Source organism: Eptesicus fuscus, chromosome 5 (genome assembly GCF_027574615.1).
Source record: "Eptesicus fuscus isolate TK198812 chromosome 5, DD_ASM_mEF_20220401, whole genome shotgun sequence".
NCBI classification, from domain to species: domain Eukaryota; kingdom Metazoa; phylum Chordata; class Mammalia; order Chiroptera; family Vespertilionidae; genus Eptesicus; species Eptesicus fuscus.
In genome coordinates, this window is record NC_072477.1 from 40211146 (window position 1) to 40237821 (window position 26676).

At 42.9% G+C, this 26676-nt stretch overlaps 1 long non-coding RNA gene across 1 annotated transcript; it reads right to left on the reverse strand.

Moving 5' to 3' along the window:
* Window positions 1-341: 341 nt before the first annotated feature.
* Window positions 342-26461, reverse strand: LOC129148983 (uncharacterized). Its single transcript, XR_008555968.1, has 3 exons — window positions 26408-26461; window positions 26086-26170; window positions 342-657 (listed from the first exon to the last, which is right to left on the reverse strand). It is a non-coding gene; the product is annotated as an uncharacterized LOC129148983 (long non-coding RNA).
* Window positions 26462-26676: the final 215 nt, after the last annotated feature.

Consider the following 26676-nt stretch of genomic DNA (forward strand, 5'->3'; position numbering starts at 1 on the left):
TTTGCAGGTCAGACATAACCTAAAAATCCTGAGGTTCAGACCAGATTATTTTCTGGAATCTAGAAATAAGACGTTTTATATAGGTGTCCATTTTTTATTTGATGGGTGGTCTTGGAAAAATCAGTATGAAGTGTACTCAAGCCGTCAAGAACAAACCTAAGGAACAGCTAAATTAAGAATGTCATCTTTTCACTTTACATTTCCACCGATGAGTCATTCAAATGGCTTTTAATCCTGCTACATTTAAAATGATTACCACATTGAAAAGTGTTCATTCTGTACACCACATTTTCAATTGTGTGTTAAGTGGGTTCTTTGCACTGCTCAGAGAAAGGTCTATGTAAATAAATAGGCTTAAACCAGATGCAGCCAAAAATATGATCTGCCCAAAGATAAACATTTATGGCACATAAATATCACTTCTGCTCTTCACACATTATTTTGGTGAGTTAAAGGAAAGTAGAGGAACAGAATTTTAGGGTTGAAATAAGACCTGATCATTTCACAATATGTGTTAAGCTTCCCACGTGCCAGTTACAATGCCAGGGACCCGGGGTGGAAGCTGGGTGAGCCAGGGTCTCCATTTTTGGACTAGCTCATGTTGAGTGGAGGAGTCTCAGTGCCTTCTATAGAAATAGACTGGATCATGATGTATTCCTGGGAAAAGAAAGGGAGGAGATGGAGCCAAGACTGGTATTTGTGTCTACAAAGTGCACAGAGCAATTCACTGAATTTTGGCATCCCTGGGAGAATAATCCCTCATTCCACAGCATCTCTTTAGTGAAAAGTTATAATTTCAAAACAGATGGCCTCTGCAAAGCTTCCTCCCACCCCCACTTCCTCCTCTTCCCTCTTTTCCTTCCCTTTTTTTTAAAAAAATAAATATGTTTTTATTGATTTCAGAGAAAGAGGAAAGGAGAGGGAGAGAGAGATAGAAACATCGATCAGCTGCCTCCTGTGTGGCCCCCAAACCAGGGACGAAGCCTGCAACCCAGGCATGTGTCCTGACTGGGAATTGACCAGTGACCTTCCCATGTATGGGCCAATGCTCAACCAACTAGCCACACAGCTGGTCTCTTCTTCTTTCTCCTCCCCTTGTTGTTCTTATTCCTCCTCCTCTCCCACTTCCTTCTCCTCCTCCTCTTTCTTCTTGAGGTTAAGACCTACTTCTTGGTTAGGGTTTTCATGTTTAAGTTTCTTAACCTGTTCATCTCTATCAACAAAACAATTCTCTCTTTTATTTAAATTCTCACGGATTTAAGTAAATGTGACACCAGTCCTTGTTTTTAATGCTATATGTTCTCTATTGGAAGATAAAAAACATAAGTATGTAAATGTTTACTGAAGATTCCAGTGCACTGTTCCATATTCTCTAAGACATATCACAGTATGACTGTTAAAAGAACATATAGATAACACATCTTAATTTATGCACTTCAATCTCATGTTAGCTTTTTACATTCCACTACGCTAAAAATACTTCATTACAATTTGTACATAATGTAAATACTTTTTATCTCAGTTTTACTTTTGTAAATTGTATGCATATCATTTCATTATGTCCATTTTTAAAATCAACCTTATGGAACTATGATTTACACATAACAAAATGCACCTAGATTAGTGTACAGTTTCGCCAAATGTATGCATCTGTGTAACCATCTTCACAGTCAAGACACAGAACATTCCATCACCTCAAAAAGTTCCCTCTGTAACGCCATTCTTCTCACTCCCAGCCCTAGTCAACTGCTTATCTGCCTTCTGTCACTATTAATTAGATTTGTCTTTTTTGGCATCATAAAATGTGCATTCTTTTGCGTCTATCTTTTTAAAATTTATTTCAGAGAGGAAGGGAGAGGGATAGGAACATCAAAGATGAGACAGAATCATTGATCTTGATTGGCTGCCTCCTGCACACCTCCTACTAGAGATAGAGCCTGCAACTCGGACATGTGCCCTTGATTGGAATCAAACCCGGGACCCTTCAGTCCACAGGCCAACGCTCTATTCACTGAGCTAAACCAGCTAGGTCTGTGTTTATCTTTTTTTTTTTTTACCAGCATAATATTTCTGAGATTTATCCATGTTGTTGCATATATGAATAATTCATTTCTTTAAAAAGCTGAGTGTAATTCCACTGTGTGAATACGTCACACTTTGTTATATTCATTGAACTCTTTTGTTTGTTTTGTTAATCCTTCTCTGAGGATATTTTTCCATTGATTTTTTAGAGTGAGTGAAAGGGAGGGGGAGACACAGAGAGAAACATTGATGTGAGAGAGACACATAAATTGGTTGCCTCCCTGCACGTGCCCCAATCAGGGCCAGGGATCGAGACTGCAACCAAAGTACTTGCCCTTGACTGGAAGGAACTGAATCCCTGGTCCTTCAGTCCCAGGGCCCCTGAGCCCAGCAGGCTAGGGCTCATTTAACTCTTGACAGACACTTGGGTTGTTTCTAGTTTGGGACTATTAGGAATAAAGCTGCTGTGAACATTCATGTACAAATAGCTATGTAGAAACATATGTAGAAGAAGAAGAAGAAAAAGCAGGTTGTTTATTACTTATTTATAAAGCTTCTTTATGTATCTGGAGACAAGTCCCTTGGCAGATATATGTATTGTGAATACTTTCTTTCCCCGTTCTGTGGTTTGCCTTTTCATTTTCTTAATGCTGTCTTTCAAAGAGCAGAAGTTTTCGACATTCCTTAGGACAGAGTGGGCACATCTGTTTACAAAATAGCTTTGCTAATGAGCTCCGTGAATATTTCTTAAAAGGCTGTGCCAAAGCAAATTGCATTACCTGTTTCACAGTATTAATAATGGATCTGTGACAGAGTCCCGGGGCTTCTCCAAGCACAATACTCACCAGTGACACATGCCCCCCAATTTTGTGCTACCGGGAGATTCTGCCTCAAAGCCCACTTTCATTTCATTCCTTTTTCTCCAATACTCCTCCACAGAAAGTCTCCCTCACAGCACAGCATGAGTCATCAATGAATGACTATCAACACTATTTCATTACAGTGTCAGGCTCGCCATGACCTCCGTGCTGCATCGGAAAAGTAATTTAAACATTGGGCTTGCTCTAGATTTATGAAAGAACAGAAATCTCTGATATATGTGACTTAGAATGCTCAAGCCTCTCCTTGGCTCTCAAAATTGGAACCCAGGGAGTTTGTCTTTTTTTCTAGAAAAACTGGTGGCTTGTATTTTGTTTTTTATTTGCATCAAATAGCAAATATTTGTTCAGATGTACTATATTCCAAGCATGGTGTCAGGAAAGAAAAAAATATCTAGGGTATCGTGTGTCAAATCTTTTAGTTTATTGCTCATGAAACAGTGAGCATCTTGATGATAGGACACTGAATTCATTTTTTGTGTGCTTAGTACTGGCACACAGGTTTTTGTTAAATGTAGTTAATGGATAAATGATTGTACGCATGCGCGCATGAATGAAGTGTCAGAGTGAGTTCCCTGGCTTGAGTTTTCTGTGTTGTTGTTGTTGTTGTTTTATTATGGGAATATTTTTCTATGACAGGAGAGCTATAACCAAATAGCCACAGCCACGCAAGGGGAAACAATGCTATGATAGCAGTAAGATCTCCCAGCAACACCACAGCCGGCGTCAATTCATACCTGGAATTAGGCTTGTATCATTTTGATTTCTAATGGTTAAAATTTCCCAAAGTGAGATAAAATGCACCAGACATCAGAAATGAGGAGGGCCATCAGAAAAGTACTTTCTTCTTAGATTATATCAGAGGAAAGATAAATGATAAAAACATTGACTACCACTATAACCAATACTATTTAGTGCAGTTTGCAAAACAGTTTTATACTTTTCTCACTCCATTACACAGAGCTGGAAATGAGGCTCAGGGAATGGGAATTTCTTGCCCAAGCTTTTACAGCTACTTAACAGCAAAGTAGACCAGCTGCATTCTAGTGTTCTTTTTTTGCTGCCTAAAATGATGACCTCTTGCGGATGGGTGCCATGGATGGTAGTCTACATCATGTCCACCTTTCTCTCTTCCCCTGGACTTTTAAATAAAATCCCTTTGTTGTGCCATGAAATGAGATTATACTACAGTATAATCTTATGATGTCTGAGGCACAGTTTTAAAGAAACCAATTTTCAAATAAAACTTTGACACAATACTTCATCTAACTCCATGGGGAAGAGCCCCATGGAAGCCATGACTCCGTGAACCCTCAAATTCCTTTTGCTATGCAAACCCTGTTTTATAAGTTGGTAGTGAGAACATGCCAAAATGACCCTTTCCTCTTAATTGTTTTATGCTCTACTGCCCGGGAGGAACTCCTTAGCTTAGACACATTTATTCAGGAATGTCTATTGCCTTGGATTGCTTGGAAGGACAATGGGCTTGATAGTTGTAGACCAGAACTTGGGAGGAAGGACCATAGAGCTACTGATCACCCCTATTCAACCCTCTCAGGAGCAGCACTACCTGTGAGCGATCCCCTCAGGACCTTCCGGAAACAAGGTTGCATTTGGGGAACGGTCTTCAGTTGCAGACATGGCTGAGACTCTGAAATAACAGATTCCCACTAATCTTGTAGCAGGATCACATTTCAGGCCATTGCTTTGCAAAAGATGAAGTGTGCTTGCCTCTGCCTCACTGATAATAGCACAACTGTAGGCTTTGTAACAGTCAACTTTGTTCAGGATCAGGGCTGGGGAACTGAACAAAATGCGAGATTCTATGTTCCCATAATAGTTGAGGGCTATGACAGAGAAACATACAATTTAATCTCTCTCAAACAGCTATATTTCTACATTCTATTGGCCTCTATAATAACTATGTGAAATATAAATAGCTCTCTTTATTAAGGCTTCATTAAGAATTTTTATATCTATGTGACAAGTGGTGCATTCTTTGCACAGAGTAAAGTACTTGAAGCTTTGATTCCAGCTGGTCTGGATTGGAAAACTCATTACGGCTCCTAGCCTGACTGCCAGCAAACTCCTCCGGGAGAGATATGGCCTTATATGTATAGAAACAGTCGGACTGAATTGGTCAACTTTTATAAATAAACCATTGGAAAATGTAATTTAGAGGGAGGAGTAGATCAATTACAGATTGTTTCTTTAATCTTCTCCGTCATTTCCCAGTTCCAAATTTTAGGCATTTTTCATAACAAGAATAATAATTATAGTATGTGACAAAGCTCATCATTCAGTCTTTTATAACACATCATCTATCTATAACGACAGAGGGAATTGCAAATGACATTACAATTTGGAGGCAGAATTACAAGTTTATTTATAGTGAAGGCAACTGATTAGCTATCTTGACCAAGTTCTAGATGGAAATCACCATCTCTTGACTCAAAAAGTGGCATTGGGTTAAAATAAACATGGAATCATTTCCAGTGGAGAAGATTAAAATGCAATTATGAATACATTTATCTTTCTTTGCCCAGGGACTCTCCATCCCATAATACTATTTGCATAATGGGTTATTTTGTTCCCTTTTAAATGTTAAATTTGGAACATTTCATTCTAAGTGCTATAAAAAAATAAAAACATGGAATTCTAAACCCACAGATTTTCATATTTATCTGAGACAAAGAATCAATCTACTGTGCCTGCATTTAGGGAAGCACTTTCTCATCTGTGACTATAAACAAATGGAAATTAGTATTTCACCTTGTTTATCCCACTTTTAAACACACATACACACACACACTCCCTCACTGTTCCCTTCAGAAGGCATCTGGAAGTGCCATTTTGTTGGTGTTGGTTTCTGACTGCTCCTGCTCCCTGCTGGTCTCAAGTCTTCTACCCCAGAGCTTTATTCCCCAGTTGACACTTAAGTCAATGCATGCCTGCACTCCTTCCTCCTACTGGTCCCCAATGCAAATGGACCTGTCTTATGTCTAATTGCCTGGATGGACCTAAAAAACAGTCTCTGCACATGGAGAATCTATTACTCAACTCAGATGGAACACATTTTGCCTTTTAAGAGGGTGTGTTGGGATACACAATAGCTGAGTTTAGTCCTCAGTGGATGGAATTCAAGGCACAAGATTGACTAGTGGCAAACATGTGGCAGAATGAAAAGCTTCCAGGTTCCCCCATACTCTCCTCTCCCCAGTGCAGTTCTTGTACTGGGCCAGAGGCAGACGCACAGCAGCCAACCTGCCGATGTTCAGGAGTGGTGAGCGGAACAGTAACCTCCCAGAGGGTTAGAAAGTGCCCCTCCCAGCTGCATCTCTTTGCCTGACAATACTTTGCAGCATCTCGGCCTCCTAATACTTAAAGCTCTGCTTTTCTAAGCTTCTCATATTCTATTTGCATTAGCAGTCAGCTTTTCCTCAGATTCAAACTCTATTGGCTAAGTTCTAGGTAAAGAGATTTCATCCTATTTAATATTAAAAATTCAGCCTCTGGAATGGTTTTTCTCAACACAGCTATTCAAGTAGCCAGTGGATGGGTCTCCTTGGAAACATCAGTAGCAGCTCGATTGCCCTGCCTCCTGACAAAGATCTTCCTGCATCATGGGCTGCCAATTTCAAGCCGTTGGTGCCCTGACAAGAACTGGACTCTGTGAAGACCATGCAGTAAGGAGTAGTATATTATCAAGGGGCAAGACACTGGTGAGGGGTAGGCCCAGGTGACAATGAAGGTTCTGCCAGACCAAGGCAGGGAGCATAGCTAGCTCTCCTACAGGGTCCCCTGTTCTAGAAATGGGTGCTCATCAGGCGGGTGGAGTCCAGCCATGGGGAATTTGGGCAGCTGAGATGTTGAAGTTCAGGCAGTGGTACATTGAGAGGTGGAGAATAGAGGCCCTGCTCCTGGGCAAAGGGCCTACTTAGAGATGGGCAGGTCTGAGTGGGCGAAGGAGGCTGAGGCACGTCCGAAAACCAATACTCAGAAACAGGGGCAAAGGAGAGCTAAGATCTGAGTTATGGAGACAGAGGTGGGGTAGAATTTCTTGGAATTTGGGACGAAGGGGCATTGTTTCATGCTCAGGACTGGACCACTGAAGGAGGGGAAGGAGAGGTGTGTCGTATGTTTCTATTTTGTAGCATAATCTAGAAAAAGAGGCTTAAGAAATTTCTCGGATGGGATTTGGGGGACAGCTGTGAGTAAAGCAGAGGGTTGGGGACTTAGGACACGTGTGAAAATTCTACTCTTGGTTGATGGGAAAAAAAATAAATGTAAGAAAAAGCTATACCTTTTCTACCCATCTTGTGTCTCACATTGCTTCCTTTCTCTTATTGTCACCATCGTCTTCTTAACATTTTATCTTAAAAATTGTTGAGAGGCATCACTTTTGGATGCTTCTGTCTCTGCCCAACTGCCTTCTGCTGGGGAGTCTGTTGTCAGTACCGGCTGCATTCAGGGTGAGATGAGCAGGGAGAGACACGTGGGGGAGCCAAGCCAAGAGCCCAGAGGTTATAATAGTGACATTGTATCACATATTGAGCACCTTCTATGAGCCCGGTACCAGGTAGAACACTTAATGCATCGTCTAACTTAGTTGTGGCAAGGTAAGCCTTGTCCTTCTCATATACACAAATAAAGCCACTGCAGCTAAGGAGGTTGTAGTACTTCCCTGAGGTCTCACAGTTGGTTAGTGCTCCATCAGCCTAAGCTCGCCTGGACAAAGTAGCTGAGAAAGCTTAAATACCTCTTGCCTCCCAACAGGATTACAGAGAAGAGACCAGACTCAGCTAGGGAGATGCCAGGGCCCCCATATGAATACATGAGAATGGATGGGCATGGACCAATGGGTAGTAACAAAGAGTTCAGACAGGCTGAGCCCAGGTAACAGACCAAGCTACTTTAACTGGCTGGTACCCAGACCTGACTCTGGGTCATTAGGGAAGCTCTTAATGGTAGATAAGTCCTCCTTCAAAATAGAAATTCAGGAAGTAGCTAAGAACACTGATTAATGAGGACCGGTTCCCTTGGAGCCTCTGACATCCAGACTTGACCTTGTAAAGCCAAAGCAGCCATTACAAAGAAAGGTCCGACACAGGGTGTTCTTAGTAGGTGCTGAATACTTAGCAGACTTGTGGGTTTGGGCTGAGAGGAATGGCCAGCAGGTCCTCAGTATTCCGTGGTTAGCAATTCACATGACATTTTCTCAGAAGAGGTGGCAGCCACCTAATGTGCCGGCTGATGGGGTGGTTCCTCTCTCCTCAGGAAAGCAGCACATCCAGCCTGTTTTGGTCATTGGCATCAAGCTTGGTCTCAACAAGGAGTGTGGGTCAGGGGAGTGTGCCAATTCAGGGAAATGTGGGGAGCTTGTTAAAATGCAAAGTCCCAGGCCTCCAAATTTAGGACATTCTTTGGGTGATTCTGATGCAGATGGTCCTGCAGGGACACTTTGGGAAATTCCTGCACAGAGAGCCCTCCCCCTACCCACTGTGCTTCTCGGGGCTGAACTGGAGAGAGTGCAGGTAGAGAGCCCCCCCATCGGCCTGTGAATGGCCACTTTCCCTATACACACCAGCTCCCAGTGCCGAGGAGGAGCAGGCCCTCCTGGTGCTCAGTGGTTAGCACCGCTGTGGTCAATCCCAAGAGATACTGTGGCAGCAGGGAGAGGAGCCCTCTCAATGCCAGCTACAGCTGCCTCCTCCCTGAACCCAATATTTACTTTTCTTCTATTCTAGTCACATGACCAGAGCTGGGTAGGTTCTAGAAATGAGGGACAAAAAGGCTGTTTTTCCTACCAGTTTCTCTCCTCCGTGGCTACTAAACCCCACCAATGTGTGCTGCATGCTGAAGACTTCAGTGCTTTTTACCCATCAGAAGGAGATTGGGACTTCCTTACATGGACCAACTTTAACGACAAGGATTTGCTGAGGTAGAAAATTCCCCAGTGGCAGGCTTGATGGATGATGCAACATCGTCTCCTGGGGACACAGTGATTTGCAGCAGCGTCTCAGCAACCTAAAATAAACCATCACTCTGCACGAGGAGTGACAAGCTTAATGTCTACACTCTTCATTATAATTGTGGTGGCGGAGCTTCCCAGACTCGAGGTTAGCCCCTCTCACTTTGGCCCAAATATTTGGCGCAGGAACGAGGGAGGGATTGTATGAAAATTGTTCTTTAGATGATCACCTTTCATCTGAGAATCTCAAGCGCTTTATAAATATTAGTTAAATAGTCACAACACTTTAGTATGCGTAATTATTATCCATCCTCCTCCAACTTCCTGCCAACTTCTTAAAGATGAGGAACTTGAAGGCTAGCATGGCTAGACTTCAGTGGCTTAGCTTATCATAGAGGCAATGTTTTTCATTTCTAGTCTCGCATTGAAGAGGAGTAGAGTGTTGGAAAAGACCATATGATTCCTATGCATTTATACACCATAAAGTACTATGTTTAGGAGAGTAGAATAATAAAATATTGCATTATCATTTAATTATAAGGACTACATTAATCCTATCTTTGAACCAACCTTTTTCCTCCCAAGAAACTTAACTTCTCTTTCACAGTCTTTCCATCTATAAAATAGTGTCATACCTGAAGCAGTTACTGTCTGTTGCTTAGGTTCCAGTGCAGATACAAGAAAAAAGGGTCCTCATTCACACTCTCTGTTTGATTGTGGCACCCAAGATTTAAAGGGGGAATATAAAAATAATAACAATAATGATCCTATATAATAAAACCCTAATGTACAAATCGACCGAATGGCGGAACGACCAGTTGCTATGACATGCACTGACCACCAGGGGCAGATGCTCAATGCAGGATCCATCTTGGCTGGAGGTCAAGAGTGCTACCACAGGGGGAGCGCTGCTCAGCCAGAAGCCAGGCTCATGGACCAGGCCTAAGACAGCAGGCAGACATCCCCCAAGGGGTCCCAGACTGCGAGAGGGCACAGGCCAGGCTGAGGGACTCCTCCCCAGTGTATGAATGTCATGCACCGGGCCTTTAGTAATAAAATAAAATGAAATAGTGTCATAATGGATTCCCTAATCTCTTACATTAGTCTACTGTAAGCATTGATAGCTTGTCAAATGGTGTGTTCTAAAACCTATAAAATGTGTTCCTGTTTCCTGTAATGACAGCATACCCTCACAATTTGAAATGGATTATCCTAATATATCACCCAACCCTGAAGAATTTTCATGATCAAGGTTGTTATTCATATTATCAGAATATCCTTCCTCTTCATATTAGTTCAAGGCCACTGGCTTGGGTGATACTTATCTGAGTCAGTCACAATCCTTCTTTTTTTTGGAAAGCTGGTATTAAAACTACCACCAGGTTATAAGTGAAAAACTCTAGTTAAGATCAAATATTGTTAGTGATTCTAAAATCTGTCTCTGCCACTATTCTGTTTGCGGAACATCAGTTCTTGTTTAATATGTTTACCTGGAAATAGCCACCTGAGAGGAGGTTGGAAAATAGTGGGGCTACTAAGAGGTACTGGAGACAGAGTTGTCGGTAAATAAAACTGCTAAGTTAACAGTCTTTGCTCTTAACCCTCCAGGCTCACTCTGGGTTGTGGGCCATGGAGGAGACTAGAAGAAAGAAAAGATACAGTCACGACCTCAGAGGGCCCAGGGCAGAGAAGGGGAGAGGGAGAGTAGAGCAGCGCATGTACACATAAGTAAGAGAAGGCAGCCAAGATGGATCCTCAGGTATCAGCCATGGAGGTGTGCTCCCTGAAGATAGATCTCTAGGTCCTGGATGAGGCTAATTACCAGGTGCATTTGAGGGAACTGATGACCACATGGTATATTATGTTTGTTAAGATTTCTTATAAGGTTTACAAAGAAAATGATGTACGCTGCTTATGGTATGCCAATGATAACTGTTTCTACCGAGTGTCTTTCATGAGGCAAGTGAGAAACATCTACAAAGGAAGTCACTGGCTGGAGCAAAAATCTGTTGTACTGAAATATTCTTGGATTTCTCTTAGAAATCATGAGTATTCTAGAAAAAAATAGAGAAACAAGTTCTGGGGTGGGAACATATGTATATATTGAGAGTTAAGGGGAAACAGCCACACAGAGAAAGGCATGCACACTCCTTTGTTTAGTGCTGAGCAGTTTATGTGCTTTCATGCAGGGTCTTATTTGATGCTTTCAACAACCGATGTGTTAGGAGCACAGAGAAAACAAGTGACCTGCCTCAGTTGGTAAACGGGTCCTGGAGTCAGCAAGATGGGTCCAAATCCTGGGTCTGCTGCTCCTCAGCTATGTGACCTTGGTCAGTTACCTGCTTCTCAGCTACGTGACCTTGGTCAGGATTTACTACGTCAGCTTTCTCATGGGGTGTTGGAAAATTAAATGAGATGTTCACATCAAAGGCTCAGCACAGAGCCCAGCACATCACACTCAGTAAATGCTAAGGCCCATCACATGTCACCACAGCCTCTCTGCACAGCAACAAGACTGATGCAAAATAAAGGACATCCAGCTTTTCTGGGCTAATGTACCCAACTGAAGCCCTCTCTCCCAACACGGCCACTCTGAGGGCCAGGCCTGACTCCAGCACGGCTCTGCTTCCACAAAATGACCTTGGACCATCCACTGGGAATGTCCTCAGGGCTTATTCAAATTCTACACACAGGTGTGTGATGTTATTGGTGACAAATCTTGGTCCTTCTAGAGTGATTTTTTTTTTTTTAGTTTAGAATTTGTCATTTATAGCCAAATCTGATGAAAAGAAACATAATTAAGAGGGGACAGTGCTTGATGTCCCTCATCTAAGCTTGACTTTTTTAATATGATGTTTTTAAACATAAGAGCCTCATTCTTTCATTGTCATATTTGAACTGTTGGCCTCGATTCACTTTTGAGACGGGGAACGCTGAGAAGAAAAGACCAAGGGGAGAAGAAAGGGAATGGGAGGAGAGAGAAAGGCCCAAAGTGAAAGGACAAGTCGAGGCAGAGAAAATCAAACCGGCTTAGAAACATCACAGGGAAATCAACCTTGTAGGCCAGAGATGTTAATTATAGTTTGCTTTTAAGACATAACTCATACTACTATTTGTTTTGTGAAGGGGGAGAGTGCTTATAATGGGCTGCAATAAACCTTCCAGCCAAGGCCAGGCTGTTTCTTTCTTCTGCGCCGAGAAAAACATCATGTTCAGTAAAATACCTTAGTCTTTCAAAAAATTTAACCATCTTCAGAACGTTCATTTTCCTTCCCCCCCCCCTTTTTTTTGAGTTTCCTGGACACAGCTCTTTCTTTTATTTTTTAATTTATTTTTTATTTTAAAAAAATTCTTTATTGTTTAAAGTATTACATATGTCTCCTTTTTCCCCCATTGACCTCTCCCTGGCCGTTCCCACTCCCCAGCACATGCCCTCATCCCCCTACTGTCTGTGCCCATGGGTTTTGCTTATATGCATGCATACAAGTCCTTTGGTTGCTCTCCCATTCCTTCCCCCAGCCCCCACCTCCCTTGCCTTCCCTCTGAGGTTGGACAGTCTGTTCAATGCTTCTATGTCTCTGGATCTATTTTTGTTCCTTAGTTTATGTTGTTCATTATATTCCACAAATGAGTAAGATGGTGTGATATTTATCTTTCTCCAACTGGCTTATTTTGCTCAGCATAATGCTCTCCAGGTCCATCCATGCTGTGCAAATGGTAAGAGTTCTTTCTTTTTCTACAGCAGTGTACTATTCCATTGTGTAGATGTACCACGGTTTTTAAATCCACTCATCTGCCAATGGGCACTTAGGCTGTTTCCAAATGTTAGCTATTACAAATTGTGCTGCTATGAACATAGGGTTGCATATATCCTTTCTGATTGGTTTCTTGGGATCACTGGGTCAAATAGGAGTTCCATTTTTAATTTTTTGAGGTAACTCCATACTATTTTCCACAGTGGCTGGACCAGTCTGCATTCCCACCAGCAGTGCAGGAGGGTTCCTTTTTCTCCACATCCTCGCCAGCACTTGTCATTTGTTGATTTGTTGATTATAGCCATTCTGACAGGTGTGAGATGGTACCGCATTGTTGTTTTGATTTGCATCTCTCGGATGATTAGTGACTCTGAGTGCGCTTTCATATATCTCTTGGCCTTTTGTATGTCCTCTTTTGAAAAATGTCTATTTAGATCCTTTGCCCATTTTTTGATTGGATTGTTTGTCTTCCTTTTGTTAAGTTGTATGAGTTCCCTGTAATCATTTTACTTTTTCCTTCATATTTTGGACACTCGTTCAGCACCTGTTCGCTTCTTTGCTCTCGTCTCCTCCTGGCTCCCGGACAAGCAGGGGCTTGGGGATGAGGACCTGTGGGGAAGGAAGGAAGCCCCGGCGCTCCCCTATGTGAATAACGTGATTCGCAGACAGGACAGAGGATAGAAGCAGGTTTTCTGCAGAGCTGGCAGCGCTCCCAGACAATTTGCTCTGGGAACAGACTCTGGCTAATCTGTGCCAGTGCCGGCCTCTGGGGCCTCCAGGTTGATGAGTTTGGGCGGCCATGGGCAGGGAGCGCTCAGGAGGCAGGAGGGAGTAAGCACTCCATGGGGAGCACTAGACAGGGCTGACTTGAGTCACTGGACAGCAGGAGATGCAGCTTCGAGCACAGAGCAGGCTGGGTGCTCTCCTGTCCGCCTCGCTGCCCAGGTCTCCGGCCTCTGAAACAGACACAGAAAGGGCTGAGGGGCTGGAGAGGGAGAAGCTAGCTCTAGGGTTAGAGATGGAAGAGCCTGAGTGGTCACAATCAGGGTAGGAGTAGGAAGGATGAGGGGTCCTCATGGGCTGGCCAAGGGCCCAGGCTGGTTCCAGCTGCACAAAGCAGCTTGGGGGGCAGAGTAACCCTCCTGTTCTCCAGCACCAAGTGAGTCTTGTCTCCTGACTTCCTGCCCAGCCCAGGGGACTGACCATGCCATCCTGTGGGTTTAGGGAATGACCTAGAAGCAACTGTTGCTTCTCTACTCCCTGGATCCTGCTCTGTCACCACAGCCATGCCCAGCCTACCCTTCTAGGCTTCCCCTGGGTGGTGTTTTCAACAAACACTCGCTCTGGAGTGGGGCTAACTGAGCTGGCAATCAGCAGGCTCTCTGTGAACTACAATGTGCGGGCGGGGAAAGGAGGGGAAGGGGGCCAAGGCTGTCCGAGCTCCTGCCAACTTCCCCGCTAGGTTTGAGCTCAGCCAGACTGTGATTCCTGATAGGGACCCTTTTAAAAATGATTTTCCCTACAGTAGAATTTTGAAAGGGTCTATAGCTATGAATTATTCAGGGCTACTAGCAGATGTAGCCCCCAGTATCTTCCAGTTATCTCAAATGGGTTCTTGGCTAGCTTGGATATTCAAGAAAAGGTAATGGGACACATTGCCTCTCTGTTGCCTTCACTGTCCACTGGCCAGGCTGCCCTGAGGCGACTAGGAAGCTGGGAACTGGTGGTCAGGGTGAGCTGACTGGCCCACTGCTTTCTGCTTTCTCTGCTCTTTCCCCTAATGAAATAGCCTGTGTGTGATTACACAACTAATTCCTGATAGGTTCAAAAATACAGAGAAATGTAAAGAATACTACCAACTGGGAATAAGCGCAGTACACATTCCTCATGATTATTTCCAGGCTAACATTTTGAAGTGAGATTACAGTATGCATATATTTTTATAACTGACTTTTTCACTCTATAATAGATCCCAGATATTATTGTTCCATCTTAGTAAGTATAGATCCAGAATATCATATTTTTTTAGTAATAAAACTATTTTCCCCTTCTATGGGCCCCAAAGACAGGGCAATGACCTGTACACAAAATAAGAACTAAAACAAAATAAGAAATAAAAAACTTAACTTGCAAAAATCCTGAAAACAGATTATAATTTTTTAAAATATATTTTATTGATTTTTTTACAGAGAGGAAGGGAGAGAGATAGTTAGAAACATCGATGAGAGAGAAACATCGATCAGCTGCCTCCTGCACACCCCCCACTGGGGATGTGCCCACAACCAAGGTACATGCCCCTGACCAGAATCGAACCTGGGACCCTTCAATCCATAGGCTGATGCTCTATCCACTGAGCCAAACCAGTTTCGGCAGATTATAATTTTTAATTGTTATTTAACCCATTATATGCCATAAGCGTCTGTAGACACAAGCAGTGGACCTTCCCCACATGCCACGCGCGTCTATAAAAAAAAACAAATTCCTAAGTGGCAGCCCTGACCAACTTTAAAATCATTTTTCATGAGAATTTTCAGCTGAAAATATTCAAGAACACCCGAATTATAAGTAATTTATTTATTTTTATAGTATTCATTGCAAATTGATTTTTTAAATTAAATTCAAAATATCGTGGCGTGTGGGGATGGTTTCCATTTTGGATGCATGGTAGTTAACTGGTTAATAATCTGGGATAAAGATGGGCTGTGGTTTACTTAATCAATTGCCTGTAGTTAGCTATTTCAAATGTCACTAGGTTATTGCTTATAGAAACAAGGATCATTATATCAACATCACTGAATCTTGTGTGATCATTCTCTTAAGATGAATTCTTCAAACTGGAATTTCTGGGTCAAAACCCATCATCTTTCTTTTTATTCCCCCATGAAAATTACCAAGTTTAATACATACACATGTAAAATCCCATCATCTTTGTAAAGGCTTTGATGCATCCTATAAAATATCCCTCCATTAAGTCCCTACCAATATTCCATCTTTGCAGCATTAAATAAAACTGCCCATCTTCCCCCCTGACTCTCAGTACTGGGCACTGTGAGTCTTTTCATCTCTTCCAATCTGATGGTTATGAATGACATAGCTCATTTGCTGTTTTAATTTGGTGTTGAGTGTTTTCTCTCCCACCCCCTCTGACATCTCTTGGAGCTCTTTTTCCACCAGCATCCCCCTCACTCAACAATAAACACTAATGGAGCACCTCCTGTGTGTGGGCACTTCCTGTGTGCTGAACATCCAGGCTAATGGAGCAGCTCTGTACAAAAGATGCGGGGCGGCCTGGGGGAGCTGGAGAGAGCTTAACAGAGGAGGTGATATTTACACTAGGTCTGATGCAATGGTGAGAGCAGGGTGGATAGAAAAAGCCATTTAATGGAGAGGAAAGAGCAGAAGAAAAGTCACGAAGGCCTGTTTCAGGGTGACCAGCAGCAATGGCAGATAGCTCAAGGAAGAGTTTTTAGTGGTGAATAATGATCAATTCGTGTTTAGATAGTTAATTTTGGTGGTGATGTGAAGGAAGCAATAAAGTAAGGAGTGAGAGATGGAGACAGAAAGACCAATAAAAAGACTGTAGCTATAGTCTGTGTGAAGAAGCTGAGAGGCAGAAAGAAGCCAGGAGCAGTAGAGATGTGGAGCAGAGAAATGGGTGAGTTGAAATTGTCAGGACAGGTGACGGGCTGGGGAAGAGGGGAGAACTCAGTAAGACTGGTACAGAAGAGAAGGTGTGAGTTTGGACAGAAAAGAAGAAAAGATGTTTTGAACACACTACATTTAAAGTGATTACTGGACTTTCGAGGGAACTATCCGAAGGGAGATTGTAAATACGAATTGGGGACTCTGGAGAGAGGCTGTGGGTATAGATGTGGGGATCACTGGCACTCATAATCCACACACTAATTGCTGGGAGCCTTCCTCTACCCCACCCAGGCCTGCCGTCCTGTGTTCTAGACAACCCCTTTGTCCTTGTCCTTGACCTGTCAGCCTCTTCCCTTCTCTCAGAGGTGCCCCATTTGTTATGAGAAAGAATGGAAGTTAATATAGCCAATTCATATAAAAACTGGAGAAATAAGCTATCTTATGGTGTAAACAAAAATAAATAAGTGTATTTTTTAACAAATTAAATAACTCCTTAATGGTTTGGCAAATTATGGACAACAAGTCTTATTGAGTTCTCTTAAGACATTGCAATAAAGCACCACCCAACCCTGCCTTTGCATAAGTGACTCTGCGTCTCTGCTAGAGATTTGAAATGCAAAGGCCACTGAAGGAACCATCCATAACTCCAGTTTGCCTGAGACAGAGCTCCACAACCCGGGACCTGCTCCCAGGGGAAAGGTTTGACCCCAAGACTTGAAGAGGAAGAAGGGATGTGGCACCCTGCCATTGGTGCGTTGGCTTCTGGGCTTTGATTTGAACAGCTCAATTAAAACTGCAGCTGCTGTTTACATTCAAGTAGAAACATTCTGAAACAAACCTGGGTCATTTCAGCCTGCTCTGTCCTCTTCAGCATCCTAATAAATCTTTATCCAGAGAAACAAAAAGTACTTTACAGAGTCACACCGAGACAGAAATGTGAGTGAGTGTCAGTTCTCAGCTGCATTTTTCAGCAGCTGACATTCGCCCTTAGGAAAACCTTACTCTGACCGACTAGAAACTGCCCCCTTTTTTTTCTGCCAACCCTGTCTACTTCCCTGGTGCGTCAAATCAGAGACGTATACTGCTCTCTGGTTACACAGCCTGGCTGGGCCCACAGAACTAGACGAGAACCCTCACCCACACGCCGCTTCAAAACAGCCACAGTCCATGTCGTGGCACATCAGGAATGAGTCTGCAACGGAGGCACCTCGCTCCCCAAAGCCAGGGAATGAACAAACAGCACGTCTCCTGTTTCAGCAGTAAAAACTTGACTGGAGAGGAGATCACCGAGTTAAAAACAGCATTTTGTTCCACGATAAGTATCATTTTCTCAGGCCGCATGACTCCCCCCTTTACAAATATGGATATCATTATCTATAAGTCAAAAAATTAAAGGCTTCTTCAGTACACTAAGAACCCGAGGTGTAGAAAGACAGCACAGGAACCATACCCTAATCCGGCCGCCCCATCACAGAACCAACAACGCAGGGTGTGGGAATAAAGGGCTCCTATCAAGGGCAAGTGCTGAAATTCCACAAGATAAATCAGAGCTAATGCTCCAGAAGGTTTCCTGCTGGAAATGTTCAAAAGGCTGTTTGTTTAAAAGGATGTAAACACCCAGATGAGGAGCGAGGCCTAGAGAGATTCTGAATTTCTGTTTCCAATTTCTTACTCAGTACATAGCGTGAATCTAAGCCCAAATGGTTAGTTTCTGGGCAGAGGAAATGATTTATACTATGAGGGAGGGAAAAGGAAGCTCTCTGGAGCACCAGCTTCCTTAATAACAAACCACCCTGATAAGTTGGCAAGTTTCCCACAGAATTTGTGTCAAAAAAAAACACACCCTGCAACATCCAAGATCAAAATGGCTTCCTCATTTAGGCTAACACCCTGAAACTGTTGACACTTGCGATAGAAATTAACCTAGAAGCAGTCCACTTCCCCGCGCGCTGAGCAGGCTTGCCATTCAGGGTGCTGACGGCATGGGACTCACACCCATCTGTAGCTAGGCAGCTTCTTCTACGGGCTCCACGTTTCTTTAACCTCATAAGCCTGCCTCTGTTAACTGAAGACACATTAATGGCCCAGGCCTTTCTGTGTCCATACAAACAAAAGTCAATCTGAAACCAGTCGAGTAGCATAGATCTTGCTCCATTCAAAACTTTTCTCTTTGCATGCACATTCCCTTAGACTGCCACACCTTCGTTTATGTGTTTCACATGTCCCCACCACTTCCCAAAATGTGTCACTGCCCAAATCCCTTAGAGTACACCTCCGGCCACATCTCGGCAGACTTGAGAAGACCTGGCTGTGAATGTGAGCTGGTGCTTCTCCTCACCCTGCAAAGTTGGCCGCGTCACATATCCTAAACCTGGACGTAGCAGCAGCAGAGCAGAGGGACTGTTTTCTGTTGGGACCCGTGTGTCTGCCAGCAGCATGGCAGGAGCCCTACCGAGGTCCTCTGAGGCACAGCATGCTCTCTGGCCAGCGTTCAGGGCCACCAAGCCAGGATTTCCACAACACACCGGAATATGTTCAATTTGACAAGCTCGGTTCACATACGAGAATCGTGAGATCAACTAGAAATTAAACGCTCCCCTACACATCTGCCCTGATTGGGAAAGCTGGTCACCAGGAAAAAAGGGTCCTAGAAGAACAGTGTATACAGAAAACGCCAGGACCCAGCACCTGAAAAGAGCAGACACAGACTCTGGGGCGCGGCCCCGCCTCCTCGGCACTCCAGGCCCTGTGTTCCTGCTTTCATCGCCTCTCCTGCTTTCCCTGGGTGTAGAAAGCTGTGGACAGCGATTATGAGCACTGTCTGGGCTCAAGCCCTGCCCCACCTCTTCTTTGCTGAGCGATCTTGGGCCATTAACTAGTTTCTCTCATTTGCTCATGTGTAAAATGGACTGCTTTTAGGATTAAATGAGATAACATAGTTGGAGCTTTTTTTTTCACAATTTCTGACACTTGTTCTATCTGCTTAACTCTTTGTTCCTCCTTAGACCAGGACTAGCAGATGCAGGGATAGCTCTTTCCAAACATAAAGTGAAATAAACTTTAGAACTGAAGTCCAGTAACTGCCGGTGGGACTTGGAGCAGATTTGGAGCACTATCTCTAAAAAGTGCTTTATGTATAAACCATCTCATGTAATCCATAAGATACCTGTAAGACATATTATGACAGATTTACACTAGCTATTCCCCAACCAATCATACCTCCTAGAGCCCATGCCCTTACTTGGTTTCCTCCCATACTGACTCTGGGCTTGGCAGTGTGCTTACTTTGACCAATGTGACCAGTAAATGTGAGATTACTAGAGGCTTCATAAATGCCTACACATTAAAGCTTGTACCCTTAGACTGCTACCACCACCATATGAGAAAGTCCAGCCTCCTTAAGGAGGAAAGAGCACTTGGAGAGAGAGACTCAGCTGTCCCAGCTGAGACCAGCCCCTCAATTGATCTTCAAGCTGAAGGAAGCTGCATGAATAAGCCCAGGCAATACCATAAACTAGCCTGTCAACTAACAGAATCATGAGAAATAATACATTGTTGTTTTATGTCACAAAGGATTAGGGTTGTTTGTTAGTCTACAATGAGTAACTAAATGAGAAACTGGTGAGAGGGTGCCGTAACAAAAACTTTTAACATGTGGCATAGCCTTTGGGACCAGATGGTGGGCAGAGGATGGAAGGGCAGTGAGGAAATTGTTCTTGGAGGCTGGAAAAAAAAAGTGCAACTTGTATTACTGAAGGCAATCAGCAAAACTGTCATCTGTAGTAACTTGTCAGGTAAAAAAAATATATCTAATCAATTTGTGGGTCTTACTAAAGAAGATTTCTGGGCGGAGAGCTAAAAGCACCGATGGATTTTTTTTTTTTTTTAGCTTTATGTAATAAGGTACAAGAAGAGAGAGGGATGAGTTAAAGCAGGAACTGCTGAGTTTGCAAGTAAAATTTCAGGGAAATCAGAAGGGCTCAGGATTTGCTGGGGTGGAAAGTAAAACTGTTCCTCATGTCCATTCTCTCCAGCTGGCAAAGGATTCTTAAGGTAAGAAATGGTCTCAGGGTACAGATGTGGGTGTGAGATGCTTTAAGACCTCTAAAAGACTTTAGGAAGTGCTGAGTAGACCCTTTTTCAACTGAACAAAAGGGCTTCTAAGATTCATAGAAACCTAATCCCAAAATAGTTCTGAGTAACCGAGCTGGGCTGTCCTTATGGTAGTCACTAGCCACATGCAGTTTATTGGGCATTTGAAAAGTGGCTAGTCTGAACTGAGATGCACCCCAGGTTACAAAAACCTAGTATGAAAAAATGTAAAATATGTTATTAATCATTTTCATATTGATTACATGTTGAAATTATAATATTTTGGATATATTGAGTTGAACAAAATATACTACTAAAATTACTTCTACCTGTTTCTTTTTACTATTATTTAAACTGTGGCTCTTAGAATTAAAAAATAAACATATATGGTTCACATCTGTGGCTTGTATTGTATTTCTATTAGACAGCACCAGTTTAGAGAGCGGCCTGTTCCAAAAAAGAATTGTGGCTGTAGATTTTGTCTAATGGAGTGAAGAATTATGAGATTTACAGAAAACCCATATAGTTTTTAAAGGAGTTTTATCAGATTAAAGTAACAGTTTTAAATGATAGAAGACCTCTAGGCCCTTGATTTTCTGCAGTCAGGATGCAATCTGAGAAATCTACTTAGCTACAGACATAGGCCATTTATTTAAAAAAAAAAAATCTCAGAAGATGGAACCAAAAATCAAGAGGGCTGAGTTAAGAGCAGAAGCAGACCCTGATAAAGGATCCCTGCTTGCTTGAGTAGAACCAGATAATATGTGCCCAGATAGATTTCAGAATTGCTATGGACTAATTACTACTATTACCTCCTCTTACTCTATTTTTGAATGATGATAACTATTGGGGTCACCATGTCTCTGTTTTGACATTGTATGTTGGGTATATGATTTAGTTTACAAGCAGAATTTGAAGGAAATAAACAGAACTCAGGACTTTCCAGGTTGGAAGGCAAACCATAGCTCTGGTTGAAGTGGAGCTATACACTAGAAACTAACTTATGTCCGAACCAGATGCAGATCACAAGATCACGGATTTCCAGCCTGATGTGGTCATCGGATGAGACTTCAGGGGTCTTCAGAGGGAAGAATGTTTTTAAATATGAGAGGAATTTAAATAATTGTGTCCAGAAAGTAGACCTGACAGTTTAAAAATGATCACACACTATTTACAAATCCTCTCATCATGAGGTAGAGCTTATTTCTCCCACTCTTTGAATCTGAGCTGGCCTTTTTACTTGCTTTGTCCAATAGAATGGCAGAATAGAATGGCCATATGGAGAGTCTCAGCCATCCCAATTGTTCCATCTATTTCTATCTGAGGTCCCACATGAGAGAGTCACCCTCTTAAATCTACCCCTGACTGCAGTCACATGAGTAGGCCCAGGAAAAACGAGCATAAAAACCACTCAGCCCAAAGAACTGTGATAAATAAATCATGGTTATTTTCAGCCACTATTTTTTTGAGTGGTTTGTTCTGGAGATAACTGGTATCTATCCAAGGTCTAATAGGGAATGAGAATTGAGCAGATGGGACAGGTTTCTGGCAGAAGTGTGACTTGGGATTCTATGTAGTTGGAAAGCTGTTCCCACCACGTTCTCTCCAGAGTGCCACTCCCAACATGGCAGCAGGTTTCATCGAGAGTGAGTGATCCAGGAGAGGGAGAAAGTGAACAAAATGGAAACCACAACATCTTTTATAACCTAATATCAGAAGCAACATACCATCACTTCTCCTGTATTCTGCTGGATATAGACCAACACTGATAGGGTGTGGGAGGGGACACACTAAGATGAGTAACCCCAAAACTTTTGGGGAGGAGAACTATAAATGAATTCAGCTCAGTAAAGAACAGGCCAACCTGGAATTATAGGGAAACAAGCCCTTGTGTTTGTTGCTGGGGACAATGTGAGGTTTCTGAGGAAAACAATCTGAAAATTCGTTATAAGGGCTATAAAATTTGTCATACTGTTTGACTCATTCCTCTTTGGAGACCATTCCCTCAAAAAGAAAAACCAAAAAGAAAAAAATGAAGTTGTATTCTTTGAACCATTTCAAATGCTCAATAATAAGGAATTTTCCTGAGTAACAGGACTGAAAACTGTATCAGTATAATTGAAAAGTATGTCATTTCATTTCATTGACACAGACCTGTTTCTATAAAATAAAATCATATGGGAAGCATAAAGTAGGGCATATGTATGTAAATAAACACACTGTAACATCAAGGTTTGAAAAATCAAAAGTGATAGAAATGAATTACTCTCTGTTAGGCATTAGGATTTTGGGGGTTAACTTTTTTTCACATGAACATCACTTCTCCAGGAAGTTAACTGTCTTGGAGATGAGTAGGAAGTTAGCAAGCCTTACTAAGATATGATTTCATTAATCCAAGCAACACCCTGTGAGTCTTTTGTCTACCAAATAGGTGTCACGCACCTAATCCCAGGATTATGAAGAGTAAATGAGATGAACCATTTGAAGACACTCTGTCAACTGGGAAGAGTTTCATAACTAAGTTGACATAGTGGGGGCAGCATGGAATAAGGGAAGCAACCTACGTTCTGAATTCTGTCCCATGTTTGTATTCCACCTTCACCACACTATGTAGTTTTACCTCTGCTTCTTCAACTGTAAGTGGGCTTTTCTGCCTTCCTAGGTTCTGTCAGGATTAAAGATAGCATCTATGTGAAGAGGATAGTAGAGTACCCAGCACATTGTAGGTGCTCAGTTAATACTAGTCCCCTTCCTTTAGCCGCCTCAAACCTCCAACTCTTTCATTCTCTTCAAATAAAATGCAACACAAGGTAACTCTTTCAAAACTGGAAATCAGCAAATGAAAGCCAAACTTCAAAGAAGGTGGTACTTCACTCATTTGTTCTGTGTTTGTCCTTTTGTTGCCAAGTCACACAATAAAAATAGCTTCTAAGAAGTCTAAGGGGATGGGGTTTTGATGTGCTGCTCAAGTTAACAAAGGACCCTCCAGTGGTCTTGGTGTGGGGGCTGATGTGAGCCCTTCCCTGGTCTTGCGAGACAAAGCACATTATAGAAGAGTTTGCCAATGGTTCAAGACCTGAGAAATGAGCCTATGGCATGACTTGTAAATTGTGGAGCCCAAGGGAAAACAGCCTGGAGACTTTCTAAACTCTTCCTCAGAGTAGTTTCAAACAGGTGCAAGGAGTGGTCAAGATTCCCCTGACTTCTCTTAAGGCTGGAGCCTGTCTCTAAAACACCAACATGGTGGAAGGAGAACATATGCTTTGTTAGAGTTAAAGTCAGCCCCAAGTAGCAAGAAAAGAACAGGCTGCATGGCCCTTGTTTGTAAACAAAGATAAATGTCATAAATGTCGGCTGCCAGACCTCAAAGGGAGGTATGACAGGCCACTTGGAGAGAGAAGCCCAGGCAGTGCAGCCAGCCCTTTGGTCTCCCTGGTGGTCTCCAGCAGACCTTTCCAGAAGCAGCAGGGAAGGCTGAGAGAGGCAGAGGGCATCTGCCTAAGCACCCTCCTCACAGGTCCCACTGTCTCCTCTTGCCCAGTGTTCACACTAAACTTGACTGCCACTCTCATCACAGGCTGTGGTTGAATGCTTTGGAGTCAGGTACTTAGATGTGAATCATTAGCAGCAGGTCAATGGCTAAGCCTCAGTTTCTTTGTCTATATAACGGGAATACTAGCCCCGCCCTCACAGGTGTCTATAAGGAATAAATGAGATCATGTATGTAGAGCCTTTAGCAGAATGCCTGGCATATAGCCAGCTGTCGCAAATGTTAGGGGCTATTATTATTTTGGAGGTGGTGTTGTTGTATATTTCACCCTCTGCTCTGTTATTTTACCCATCGGGGAGTCATGCAGAGCTAAGGGACCATCCATGGCAAACTCAGAGGTTGTTCCAGAGTGGGGAATGGTGTGATTAGAGCAACCAAGAGGAGCAGCAGCTATAGGGAGGAAGTGAAAGGGAAGAGCATGTGTGGTAATGAGGTGACATCTGTATGCATTAATCTCGCCTCTAGTCTGCCTCAAATCAGTTAGGACCCAGCCTCTGAGGGCAGGGAGGTTGAATCATGTTTGTGGATGGCCCATTCACACCTGATACAAAATGAAGAAGACATCTAGAGAAGAGTCCTCTGGGAGACATCTAGAGAAGAGTCCTCCAAAGGGGAGAGGGTCCCTCCGTCCCCACCCCAACCCTCACTCACTGGTACAGGGTTTCAGGGAGATAGCTGGCAGAGAGGGCATTGCCCCTGCCTCAGAGCCTGCCCGCTCCAGGCCAAACTTCTGATGGGGACCAGGGCCTCACCCTCAGGGATGTTCAGGACTCACAGACAGGACCCAAAACCTAACAGCAGTGCTTGACTATTCCTCGGCCTCAGAGAACTGGATGATTAAGGAAGATTGGGAGGTACTGTTTATTTTCAACAGGATGTCATTTCCAACGGGAAGTATTTTTCTAGCAGGCTGGTACACAAGCGATTTCAGTAACCAGGCCACCTTAGGAGTCCCATTATAGTAATTGCACTAAACTTCTGTGTTTGTCTTTTTGTTGGGGACACTAATAAGAAATTCAGCATGGTATTTAGTCCAGGGCCTAGCACAGTGCCTGGAAAACAGAGGGGATTTCTCTCTCTCTCTCTCTCTCACTCTCTCTCTCACTCTCTCTCTCACACACACACACACACACACACATACACATACACACACACACACACACAGGCAAACAATAGACAATTTCACTTTTTGGTCATTTAAAAAAGTGATATAATGGCACACTTCACAAATATTTTCTCTGAGACTTGATTCTCTGGTTCACAAACTTAGTTTGCCTTAAGTAGACATAAATTTTCCATAAACTCATTTTGTTCTTTTCCGTATTCCCTTTATTACTTCCTTCTATCACACATGCAACATATTTTACTCTTATAACACTTGGGATCTGGTTATGACAAACTCTAACAGCTCAACCTATTCATTTTATGGTCTCTTGTGTCATTTTATTAAATTATATCCCTTATAAAGAAGTGCATGACCCCCAAATACATAAAAGTGTGCTTTTGCGACCCAGACACTGAACGTGTAACTGAGACTAATTTAGCTGACATCCACTCAATATTTTTAAGACTCCTAATCACTTACTTTTTAAAAACTTGTGGTGTCTTTTTGAATATATTAGGGTGACATTGGTTAATAAAATTACATAGGTTTAAGGTGAACAATTCTATAATACATCATCTGTATATTATATTGTGTGTCTCCTGTGGCGTCTTATAAGAAGTCAATTGATGGGCTCTTGAAAAAGTGAATCAAACAATGTATCAAAGCGGCTATATTCTGGTCAGATCATCTCTGTGTTTCCGTGTTCTTAACAAAGGTAATTGTGTGTCAGGAGTATGGGACACACACATGTGTAAACATGCACACTATAAGTGAAGACCCAGAGAACACAGATGCTGTCTAATTCATCAGGACTCGAGTTTCTTCCTGGTACTGACTACAATGTCTCTTATACTGGATAATACAAGGCACGCTCCTCCCCCCACTCCCCTCAAAATCATGGCACAACCAATTCTCTCATTAGTCTTGGGTGGTTTACGGACAGAAATCACACTATTTAAATCATTTGGTGATTCTACGGTGCCCAGTATACTGATATGAAACATGAGATTTGCCTTCAAATGATATGTTGTGAAAAACAAAAGGAAGAACCGCCATTCTTTTCCTACCTGACGCCGCAGCCAACCAGGAGCCAGGCTGCTGCTCCAAATGGGGCAGACTTCAGGATTTAATCTTCAGCTCCCTCCCCTGGAACTAGAACACCGAGAGAAAACTTTCAGTTGCTGTGAGCGAGCAGACTGTCTACTTCCAGCCAAAGCTTTCTCATTCCCATGGCTTGGTGAGTGCCAGGGTGTCTGGGAGGTTGGGGGGAAATAGAAGAAAGAGTTCCCAGGGCAAGACTTAGTTCATCCAATACCCTTTCTTCCAGGAGAGGAAAACCCTCTTTTCAGCTTTAATTTCTCACAGAAGGTCTGTCACTGCATTACTCACCGGTAATTACTACTTGCCCCTTCAAAAACAGCAGACATACTTTTTGGGCGAGCCTCCAGATTTCTGATGCATGCCTGTACCTGTCCACAGGGATATTGCTGCGCCTGGGAAAACTGGGACGGCAACAAGCCCGCCCAAAGGGAGGACCTAGTCTAGGCTATTAATCAAGGTCCTGGGATAAAACGTGCCACAGAAGAAGATCAGAGGCTGGTGTGAGCCACTCCGTTCATCCGGCATCATCTCACTCATGGGATCACCTGGGTAAGGCT